At 32.5% G+C, this 11,801-nt stretch overlaps 1 protein-coding gene across 1 annotated transcript in view; it reads right to left on the bottom strand.

Moving 5' to 3' along the window:
• LOC128998150 (endoglucanase E-4-like) overlaps positions 1 to 10,544 on the bottom strand; it is a 36,436-nt gene extending 25,892 nt beyond the window's left edge. Inside the window, exon 1 of the mRNA XM_054424156.1 lies at positions 10,253 to 10,544. The gene's annotated coding sequence lies outside the window, so the exon portion shown is untranslated. The remainder of the gene's footprint in view (positions 1 to 10,252) is intronic.
• Between the last annotated feature and the right edge of the window lie 1,257 nt (positions 10,545 to 11,801).

An 11,801-nucleotide genomic window follows, 5' to 3' on the forward strand; every position in this document is an offset into this window, starting at 1 on the left:
ATCACGTTTTAAAAAGACTGTGCATGAATAGCACTTATATTTTATCTACAATTATTTATGTGGCAGCTAAAACTCTTACTTCAGTAGTAACAACAATCAATAAACTCCTCAAACAATCGAAATCCGTTGGAACTTTAAACCACATTGTTTCAAATATCACGTCTACTTGTTCACAAAATAACAATTGGGCAAATGAACATCGCTATATACATGGTGTACCTGAACTCTCTACTGACCTATTAAGGCATCATTCCTAACTAAGTATCCTGTTGAAAAGTTCCAAAAACTCAATAGTTTCATGTACGTATTTTGTTATTATCAAAATTTATTTTTTATTTGATAATAGTTTTTGTATTGATAGTACATAGATTGATAACGCAAGACCTGTTTTCAGACAAATACTAACTTAAATAACACAAAAATTACAAAGGTAAACTAAATTACTACAGTATTGGCATTCTTCATTTAGTCTATTGTATTAAAATTGTAACGATAAATTAAAAAACAAACAATCATTTTGTACATTGAAGCGTTGCTGCACAATTAAATGTTACGGAGAAAAACTACCGGTACATTTAAAATTACCATGTCATTCTTATGTAAAAAGTTTTATGTTGTCGTTTCCGGACATATTTTGATAAAGTTGGTTTTTTATACCTACTTTAATATTAACATTTGACAAAAAAAATCTTTTCCGTCCTTAGCAGCAAGCCCCTGTACTCGTTCAACTTAATGTTAATTAAATAGGGAATAAATCTGACATTATTAAGGAAAAAATTGAGTAAAAGTCCAATCAGACAAATGGAAATTCGTTTGCAGGTTTGCTGCGGCGAGAGTATTTTGTAGCTTGTTGTCCTGAAAATAATGCGGAGTGGACAAAAATGAAACACAACGATATGATCATTCGTGAAGTCATATTGGTTTATGCATGTGTTAATTTGACGAACAAACAATAGATTTTACTTGAGGTTTAAACCAGAGGCTAACTAAACTGAATTAGGTTTATACAGGACGTTTTTAGCCAACCAAAATACAGTACCAAGTACAGAACATCGCTGCACAGACAATGGAATAAACATTAAAGTATTATATTGTCTGTGATCGCTGATTACAAGCAAAAGAAACTCTTGGGTTGGCAGCCCTGATTCCTCTACTTTATTACTGGTATTGCACTTGTATGTAAAAAAAAGTATAGTATCATTGATATGTACATTTTAATACAACCTGTAGCTGATCTTATTAGGGACTGGAATCTCACCTAAAAACTGAATTACAAACATTTCTTGGCATAAAGGGGATAAAATCACTGAATGTATTCTTCTACAAAACCTACTCTTTGAAATTGTGGAAACTGAAAACACCATGTCGAGTCTTATGACAGTACCAATAACACTAAACCGTGTAGATAACAATGCTATTCGTAAAATGCATTTCAGTCGGCAATGAAGTAAAGGAAGCAGAGCTGCCAACATGAGCTAGTTTTGTCCCTAAACAGTCAATATATGTACTTTAAACTAGGGTTGTGTTAAAAAAACACCATATTCTACACTGTTTGAAATAGTGCACTGTCCACCTTAGTTTCGTGATGTTCCAGTCCAGGGAGCCGAAACCCCGCCAGACAGGCTGTTCTAGGACCATGTCCTCTTCAGCCTGCAAAAACATGGCAACCACCTACCAACCTATCATACCAACAGCACGTCTGAGGTAGTCTAGCTCCATATAAAAAATTTAGTTCGTTGGGTTACAGTGGTGGTTCCAAGAGAGGGAGAGGCTAAATTCCCTATTGGACGCTGGAAAATAAATTTAAACACATATTTCGACCTAAAACGTAACGGAGGTTTTTGGAGAGTTCTAGGCGTTAAAAATAGCTTTAGAAATTTACCAAAAGGCTTAAAATATACCACATTTTCTGCCGGAAGACCCGGACCCCCTCTTTTTGTTACGCACCCCCCAAATCCCCGGTAGCCCCCCTAGCACCGCCACTTGTGAGACATATGCCACACATATAATGGTACAATCATTTGGAATATCCCGCATTCCCACATACAGTGTCCTGCGACTTGCGGTATAGTGCCAGAGGGGAGAGCTCTGCATTCCCTGTGTCTGTGGGAGGGGTGGAACTGCACTCACGGTCACTTTGAGCCTTTCTGGGGGTACCGGAACTGCACTCACGGTCAGTTTTTAATTAGCCTATATCACATTGTGCAACACCATGATTGAGTTGATTAAAACTTATTAAATTAGTTGAAATATATTGAAGAGTTTTGATTAAATTAATCTAAACTTCAAAAAATAAACTTACTACTGATATTGTAAAAAATACACATATATATGTGCACAGAAAATTCTAGCATAGTATTTACGATAACATGATAGGCTATATTCTTACTATAACAAAGCTTCTTTTGTAAAGGTTTCTTGTTGGGTTAGGTTAGGTTAGGTTAGGCTAGGTTAGGTTAGGTTAGGTTAGGTTAAAAACGTGTATTAAATAAAGTATTGGATAAAGTAAGACAGAGGACGGAATAAACAGATGACTAAGGGGCTAGCGAAGCGTTCAGCCGTGAAAGACCGATTTTTGACCGTGAGTGCAGTTCCATGTGGCTTAGGCGGGCGACCCTTCCAACCCTTGTAAATTCCTTTGACCGTGAGTGCAGTTCTTCGTTGTCAGCCGTGTCCGTTTGTCCTCAGTCCCTATGCACCGCCTTACATCCGTACTGATGACCTTGATCAGTTCTCAGAACCACATGTAAGTCGGAAAATCCCACGACATCCTCTACTTAATTTGGTAATTTACTTGAGAAAATCCTGTGAAAATTTACTTATTAACTGTGACCTCCACAGGAGATTTCACCTGACGCAAGACTAGAGTGATGGATAGCATCTGTTCACATAACTGTGCGGATTTCTTACTCGTCGTTTAAGTTTAAGCTTGAGTGTTTACGAGTCTCGTAGAACAATAATTTTAAAGCTTGGTAGTTTAGTGGTTATGGCAACCTCATAGTAGGCCTAATAATTAGAGGATCTGCGGTTCGATTCTGAAAAAGTCAGTAGCTATGATTGGAAACTTTGGGTTATTCCAATCTAGTCCCAAGGGCAACGATAGTTGTATGCGTGTACCTAGTTAAATCAGCTAATCTTAGTAACAAAGCTACACAGGCCATCATTTCATTTTACACCCACCCTGCATTTATATTGACCTCGAAATATGCACCAGCTTCGTCGCTCTTAAGAATTGATCGTTACAATCGTTAACAGCCAACGAAACACCGCAACTCCAACAAATCGGCAGTTAAATTGCAACTTGTGTTCAACTAATTCACCGTGATATAAACCACCGCTATTTTGTCTAAAAATAGTGTTTTGGGGTCGGGTTTGCAGCACTGTGTTCTTATACTAGAAACTATTCGATCTATGTTCTCGTTAAAGATTGTCCTTAACTATCATTTAGGATCGATTCTTGAACATTAATTTGTCATTTATTGTTGACTTGAGACTTAACTAATGAACAGTGAAATTGTTAAGTTTTTCAGTATTTAATAAATTTGGGTGATTTCTATAAAAGACTTGTGTTTTTACTTTTCTTTGTGTTAAACTCCATTTACTCCCTATGGTTAAACATGTCAATAGTTCGACATCCTTTAAGTCCACAAAGTGTCGAACTATCGCAAAAGAGCTCACCTGAGGCAGATGGCACGAGCTGCCTCGCACTACGGATACCGGCCTTTAGATATGGCAGACTCACACACACGCACACACATACACAGGATGAAAAAGCTAGCGACAGCTACATATTGATTTGAAATACAGGGTGAATAAAAAGTCAAGACCCCCCCCCTCTAATATTTTTCCAAGTAAATATACAGAGATATCCTTTTGGTGGTCGAGCAATCTTAGCAGGAAGTTTCAGTTTATCATTTTGAAATGTTTGAGTGTTCCCTAAAAGGGGGGATTTGGGGGGAAACTCAAATATTTTAAATGTAAACCCCCTTCAAGTGACACCTCATTTTGAAGTGTTTACAAACACTTAAAGAATGGTGAAAACTAGAGATCGCTATCTCTTCTCTTTTCAAAATGGTAGCCCGTCAAATGTTTTGGAAAATCAATGGTAAAATTGTTAATATTGGCTGCCATTTTGGATAGAGAAGAGATAGCGAGCTCTGGTTTTCACCATTCTTTAAGTTTTTGTAAACACTTCAAAATGAGGTGTCACTTGAAGGGGGTTTACATTTAAAATATTTTAATTGCCCCCCAAATCCCCCCTTTTGGGGGGGACACTCAAAATTTCAAAATGATCAAATAAAACTTCCTGCTAAGGTTGCTCGACCACCAAAAGGATATCTCTGTATATTTACTTGGAAAAATATTAGAGGGGGGGGGGGTCTTGACTTTTTATTTACCCTGTACTTATTCTAACTAGTTTGTAATAAGCAAATAGGCCTACAATAATAATAAAGGATTCATAACACTGACAATAATAACATATTATAAATCAATTAATTGTGCTTTTTGTATATAAATGAGAAATAAACATTTTAACTTTATGTCTAGGCTATTAACCCATTTAAGATGTATAATTATCACTCAATTATCAAAGTTAATTGTTGCATACCCAATGTTTAGCTAACGTTGTAAGAGTAATTATAATACAGCCGTAGAAAAATTAAATAATTGTGATTCACGTAAATACAATAAATAAAATATAACTTCGTGAATTAATTTTCGAATCTTTATAAGGAAATATTACTTAGATCATATATATTTAAAACAAATAAATATATATACACATATCCATACATTCATACATATTATATTGATTGAACTTAAGTAACATTTTACAATATTAATCATGCATGTTTAAAATAAATACATTTATTTATTTATTAAATTTTATTTAAAGAAACATTTTCTTATTCCTAGCATTGAAAATGACGATTCAAAATGAACGTGAGTGAATGTAAACATACATGTATAATTTTGTATAGTATTGATGAAGATAAATTAAAGTAAACTAAGATATCTCTCTAAATAGCTCAAAATTAACTGTATATACATGTATTAACTTTAACTGGTAAATAATGCAAAATTACTCGTAGCTTTACGTTAAGTAATGTATGGTAGTTGATTGACTAATACAAATTATAGTAAAATATAATAATGGAAAGAAAATAAATAAATATATTATAGGTACCTATATAAACAAAAGAGATATGAAAGTTTGAAAATAGTTAAACTTAAGTTAAATAAAAAATTAATGAGTAAAACTACTTGCATCACACCGTTTCCGTGACAGGTTTTGCAGGCGTCAATAATACCATTTTAAGTTATTTTCCATCCCCTAAGAGGGCGGCCCACAAGGAGTCAGACAAAATTCTTAAATAACAGCATATGTCAAATTTGTATGAGGTTAAACGTCTTAACACACTGTCATTCTAGTAATAACATTGTGATTAATCCCTTGGTTATTTGTGATATACCAAGTCTCATTACTTTATCAACAAGCAGAAGTTGACAAATCTTTATCAATCCCCGTAAATGAACATTTAAATTTAATTGATGAATGTAATCGTACACTATGACAACCTCCCGAGTCCCGAAATATGTATATACGTACGGGTGTAAAATAATAATGATATACTTGATCTATTGAACTCTTATATTTGATAAGTGCATATAAAAAATGAGCGTTGGAAACCACCTTAGCAAATCAAAATCTACTCTACCCAATCTAATAAAAATCTGCAAACGCGTACGTTTTAGACGTCCAGGGCGGGCTATTTACTTTGAGAATCCGCCACTGAACCTCAAAAAGTATAAGAAAATAGCATTTTTAGGAAACAGTATTGTACTGTATTGTTGAAAACAATAAAAATTACGGTATAGGAAAGGCATAAGCTAACCCCCACATTATTGTATAATAATTAGGATCGCGTTTTCTATGCCTTATCTCATTGGATTTAGTCGCATGTTCCTACTGTATGCAATAGATTTAACCAACCTATGTATTTACAGATACAGTTCAGTGAAATAGTTTAAACTGTAAAAAGGCTTGGATGGAGAAAACACAAATGTAATTCCAAGTTTACTAAGTATTACAGTATAATAAATCGGAGCCATTATTTTAGGTTTCAAAACATTGTATTTTAAAAAAACTTCAACAACTAATTAATTATGGAACCAACTGTGGGAACTGTATTATATATTAACACACATTTAGTGATTGGCCAATGTAAATTTAAATTGTTATTCTTTATTTTTAACAGTAGGCCTATTTTAGATTTGAAAGCTACCTTACTGACTTAATGAAATGTACAACTAAATACAGTATACAGGATTAACAGCTACCACCATTACCTCAGATAACTATTAGATTTAGAGAGAACTTTAAATGTAGAACTTCAACTACTTATTATTTCATGACATAAAAAAACATTAATTCCACTTTTTTATGGCCACATCATGATCATGAAATACCTTGTATTTTATAATTGTTTTACAATGTAAATACAATTTAAACACGCTTTTATTCTTGACTTTATTTGCTCTAAGTTAGCGGGTCCCAAACTACAGGTCGGGACCCACTGGTGGGTCGCAGGAGCATTATTGGTGGGTCAGGAGAAAAGACCGAACATAAAATAGAATTTTATCGGGACTCGTAATTTTTCAATACCAAAACTGTCTACTGACTACCAGATTAGTACAAAACGGGTAACGAGGGGCAGGGCTGTACAGTAAAATATTTTCAGAATATTCACTGTTTATGGTGATTGACTTGTTTAAACTAGGAAATACTAATTTTTTAGAATTTTTTCCAATCTTTATGTGTGGATTTGCTACATGACTGTGGCAATTCTTTTACTTATAGGTTGGTAGAGAATTTATATCAATCGGTCTAGTAGTGTCAGTTTAGCTGTTGTAAACTACTTGTCCTAGTGCTCTTACTGGGTTTTGCAAATTTTTGTCATAAGAAATTTATGGTAGTTCTCATACAGGGAGAACAAAAAGTCAAGACCCCCCCTCTAATATTTTTCTAAGTAAATATACAGAGATATTCTTTTGGTGGTCGTGCAATCTTAGCAGGAAGTTTCATTTTGTGATTTTGAAATTTTTGAGTGTCCCCCCAAAAGGGAGGATTTGGGGGGCAACTCAAATATTTTGAATGTAAACCCCCTTCAAGTGACACTTCATTTTGAAGTGTTTACAAAAACTTAAACAATGGTGAAAACTAGAGGTTGCTATCTCTTCTCTATCCAAAATGGTAGCCTGTCAAATGTTGTGGAAAATTGATGGTAAAATTGGTTTGTAATGATAATATAGGCTACCATCTTGGATAGAGAAGAGATAGCAACCTCTAGTTTTCACCATTCTTTATGTTTTTGTACACACTTCAAAATGAGGTGTCACTTGAAGGGGGTTTACATTTAAAATATTTTAATTGCCCCCCAAATCCCCCCTTTTGGGGGGGACACTCAAAATTTCAAAATGATCAAATAAAACTTCCTGCTAAGGTTGCTCGACCACCAAAAGGATATCTCTGTATATTTACTTGGAAAAATATTAGAGGGGGGGGGGGTCTTGACTTTTTATTTACCCTGTACTTATTCTAACTAGTTTGTAATAAGCAAATAGGCCTACAATAATAATAAAGGATTCATAACACTGACAATAATAACATATTATAAATCAATTAATTGTGCTTTTTGTATATAAATGAGAAATAAACATTTTAACTTTATGTCTAGGCTATTAACCCATTTAAGATGTATAATTATCACTCAATTATCAAAGTTAATTGTTGCATACCCAATGTTTAGCTAACGTTGTAAGAGTAATTATAATACAGCCGTAGAAAAATTAAATAATTGTGATTCACGTAAATACAATAAATAAAATATAACTTCGTGAATTAATTTTCGAATCTTTATAAGGAAATATTACTTAGATCATATATATTTAAAACAAATAAATATATATACACATATCCATACATTCATACATATTATATTGATTGAACTTAAGTAACATTTTACAATATTAATCATGCATGTTTAAAATAAATACATTTATTTATTTATTAAATTTTATTTAAAGAAACATTTTCTTATTCCTAGCATTGAAAATGACGATTCAAAATGAACGTGAGTGAATGTAAACATACATGTATAATTTTGTATAGTATTGATGAAGATAAATTAAAGTAAACTAAGATATCTCTCTAAATAGCTCAAAATTAACTGTATATACATGTATTAACTTTAACTGGTAAATAATGCAAAATTACTCGTAGCTTTACGTTAAGTAATGTATGGTAGTTGATTGACTAATACAAATTATAGTAAAATATAATAATGGAAAGAAAATAAATAAATATATTATAGGTACCTATATAAACAAAAGAGATATGAAAGTTTGAAAATAGTTAAACTTAAGTTAAATAAAAAATTAATGAGTAAAACTACTTGCATCACACCGTTTCCGTGACAGGTTTTGCAGGCGTCAATAATACCATTTTAAGTTATTTTCCATCCCCTAAGAGGGCGGCCCACAAGGAGTCAGACAAAATTCTTAAATAACAGCATATGTCAAATTTGTATGAGGTTAAACGTCTTAACACACTGTCATTCTAGTAATAACATTGTGATTAATCCCTTGGTTATTTGTGATATACCAAGTCTCATTACTTTATCAACAAGCAGAAGTTGACAAATCTTTATCAATCCCCGTAAATGAACATTTAAATTTAATTGATGAATGTAATCGTACACTATGACAACCTCCCGAGTCCCGAAATATGTATATACGTACGGGTGTAAAATAATAATGATATACTTGATCTATTGAACTCTTATATTTGATAAGTGCATATAAAAAATGAGCGTTGGAAACCACCTTAGCAAATCAAAATCTACTCTACCCAATCTAATAAAAATCTGCAAACGCGTACGTTTTAGACGTCCAGGGCGGGCTATTTACTTTGAGAATCCGCCACTGAACCTCAAAAAGTATAAGAAAATAGCATTTTTAGGAAACAGTATTGTACTGTATTGTTGAAAACAATAAAAATTACGGTATAGGAAAGGCATAAGCTAACCCCCACATTATTGTATAATAATTAGGATCGCGTTTTCTATGCCTTATCTCATTGGATTTAGTCGCATGTTCCTACTGTATGCAATAGATTTAACCAACCTATGTATTTACAGATACAGTTCAGTGAAATAGTTTCGAATATATATCACATGGTGCGAACTAACTCCAATCCCACTTATTGCAAAAATTATATTACCAAAAAAATGTGGCAGCTACAGTGAGTATAAAATGTAAAAACCAACCATAAAAATTAGATTAGAATGAGTACATTTTGTGAGATGAATTTTATACTTAATTAAGTATACTAACGAAATTCAGGGCCAGTGAATAGAATGTGGTAGTAGGCCTAAGCTATGGATAAATGCAAATCAATCTAGGCAAAAATATCTTATATCTACACAAAAACCTTATCCAAAACAATATAATACGCACACTCCACTATTTGCTCACTATAGAAAAAGTGAGTTAAATTCTATCTGGTGACAAATGGGACGGATTGAAAACAATATTTTATGGACAACTATATTGTCAAGAAAATCTCTCCAAGTTTGTTGTACTTTATAATATTATATTTAATAGGATAAGCTAATATGACTAATTTTAGAGGGACTGTCTTTGTTGAACGAATTAGCGCGTTGAATTTAAAATGTCAACGATCATGTTTTCTGAAATCAGACCTTGGTAAATATAAATAAGTTAAACTAAGGTGACAATATGAAGAAAATATTGAGTAATTTTAATTTATATCCGAATCACACACTACACAATAACATTCTTGCCATTATGAATTCTACATTTTCTATAAGTCAGAGTGCAGTATATTATTTTTTTTAACGTAGTGTGTTGTAGAAACTGATAGGCACTTTAAATAAAATACTGTAATTTCCAAACTAACAAGTAACTGACGTTCAATAATGAAGATACAGTAATCTACAATCCGTTCAGAAACTATAAATCGTGAAGCTTAGAACCATTTACAAAATCATATTAACATTGGTATGATTGGTAAACATTTTATCAATCATCACTTTAAAATTATAATTTACTATGTAATTATTTTAATTTACTCTACACTCATTTTTATAGACTAAATCTACTCTACTTAATCTTGTTTAATCCGTTACTGCATCTGTCAAACCAGGTAAGATAAGAGAATCTATATTACCTTGATAATTTCGAAGAAAATCCGGATACTGTCACTTTAATTTGGTGGAGTTAATAAACGCATTTCACTTTAAAAGCGCACTGACACTTGACAATAAAATACTTTTGAGGTTATATTTTTATGATTCACTCATATTTCATTTAGGTTATCTTATAAATACGCGTGTGGATATTATAATTAATTATACGTTAAACCGGTTGGAATAAGCTGGAGAACACTTTCGTTTACGACCGAAATAGGTTAGCGGTTTGGAGTATCATTTCGTAGGTGTTAGTGCGGCGGTGGACGGCTATGAACTAAACTGAAATGAAAGTTTTGTTTTTGTTTGAGATTGAAACTGAAACAGAAGCTGCGAGCGAGAATCACAGACAACCGGACTGGACTGAAGCAAGAAAAATACACTCCAGTCCAGTCCTGAATCAGGTGACATTAGCAGCAGATACCTCTAGCGGCGAATTTTGCAATCTTCAACAGTTGAGGCCGAAAAATTGTTTATTTTTATTGTTATTTAAATGTTTTACATTGTTATCCATTCTTTAAAATATCCCTCATTTCAGTCATTTATATCATATTTTGTCTTATAAGTTATTGTGTACTTAGATGGATATTGTGAATATATTATTGTTAGTATTTATTACAGATTACGATTTTTTTTAAATATTTCTATATGTAAATGGCTCTGATGGTTGATGAAACATGTAAATAAATTAGTTGTTTTATTTTATTTACTTGTAAAAAAAAGGATATAAATGACTGAAATGAGGGATATTTTAAAGAATGGCTAACAATGTAAACCATTTAAATAACAATAACAAAAAACTGTAAAAAGGCTTGGATGGAGAAAACACAAATGTAATTCCAAGTTTACTAAGTATTACAGTATAATAAATCGGAGCCATTATTTTAGGTTTCAAAACATTGTATTTTAAAAAAACTTCAACAACTAATTAATTATGGAACCAACTGTGGGAACTGTATTATATATTAACACACATTTAGTGATTGGCCAATGTAAATTTAAATTGTTATTCTTTATTTTTAACAGTAGGCCTATTTTAGATTTGAAAGCTACCTTACTGACTTAATGAAATGTACAACTAAATACAGTATACAGGATTAACAGCTACCACCATTACCTCAGATAACTATTAGATTTAGAGAGAACTTTAAATGTAGAACTTCAACTACTTATTATTTCATGACATAAAAAAACATTAATTCCACTTTTTTATGGCCACATCATGATCATGAAATACCTTGTATTTTATAATTGTTTTACAATGTAAATACAATTTAAACACGCTTTTATTCTTGACTTTATTTGCTCTAAGTTAGCGGGTCCCAAACTACAGGTCGGGACCCACTGGTGGGTCGCAGGAGCATTATTGGTGGGTCAGGAGAAAAGACCGAACATAAAATAGAATTTTATCGGGACTCGTAATTTTTCAATACCAAAACTGTCTACTGACTACCAGATTAGTACAAAACGGGTAACGAGGGGCAGGGCTGTACAGTAAAATATTTTCAGAATATTCACTGTTTATGGTGA

The sequence above is a fragment of the Macrosteles quadrilineatus genome, unplaced genomic scaffold (assembly GCF_028750875.1).
Source record: "Macrosteles quadrilineatus isolate MER2022 unplaced genomic scaffold, UCM_ALF_1.0 Scaffold_7__1_contigs__length_78375512, whole genome shotgun sequence".
Lineage (NCBI taxonomy): Eukaryota > Metazoa > Arthropoda > Insecta > Hemiptera > Cicadellidae > Macrosteles > Macrosteles quadrilineatus.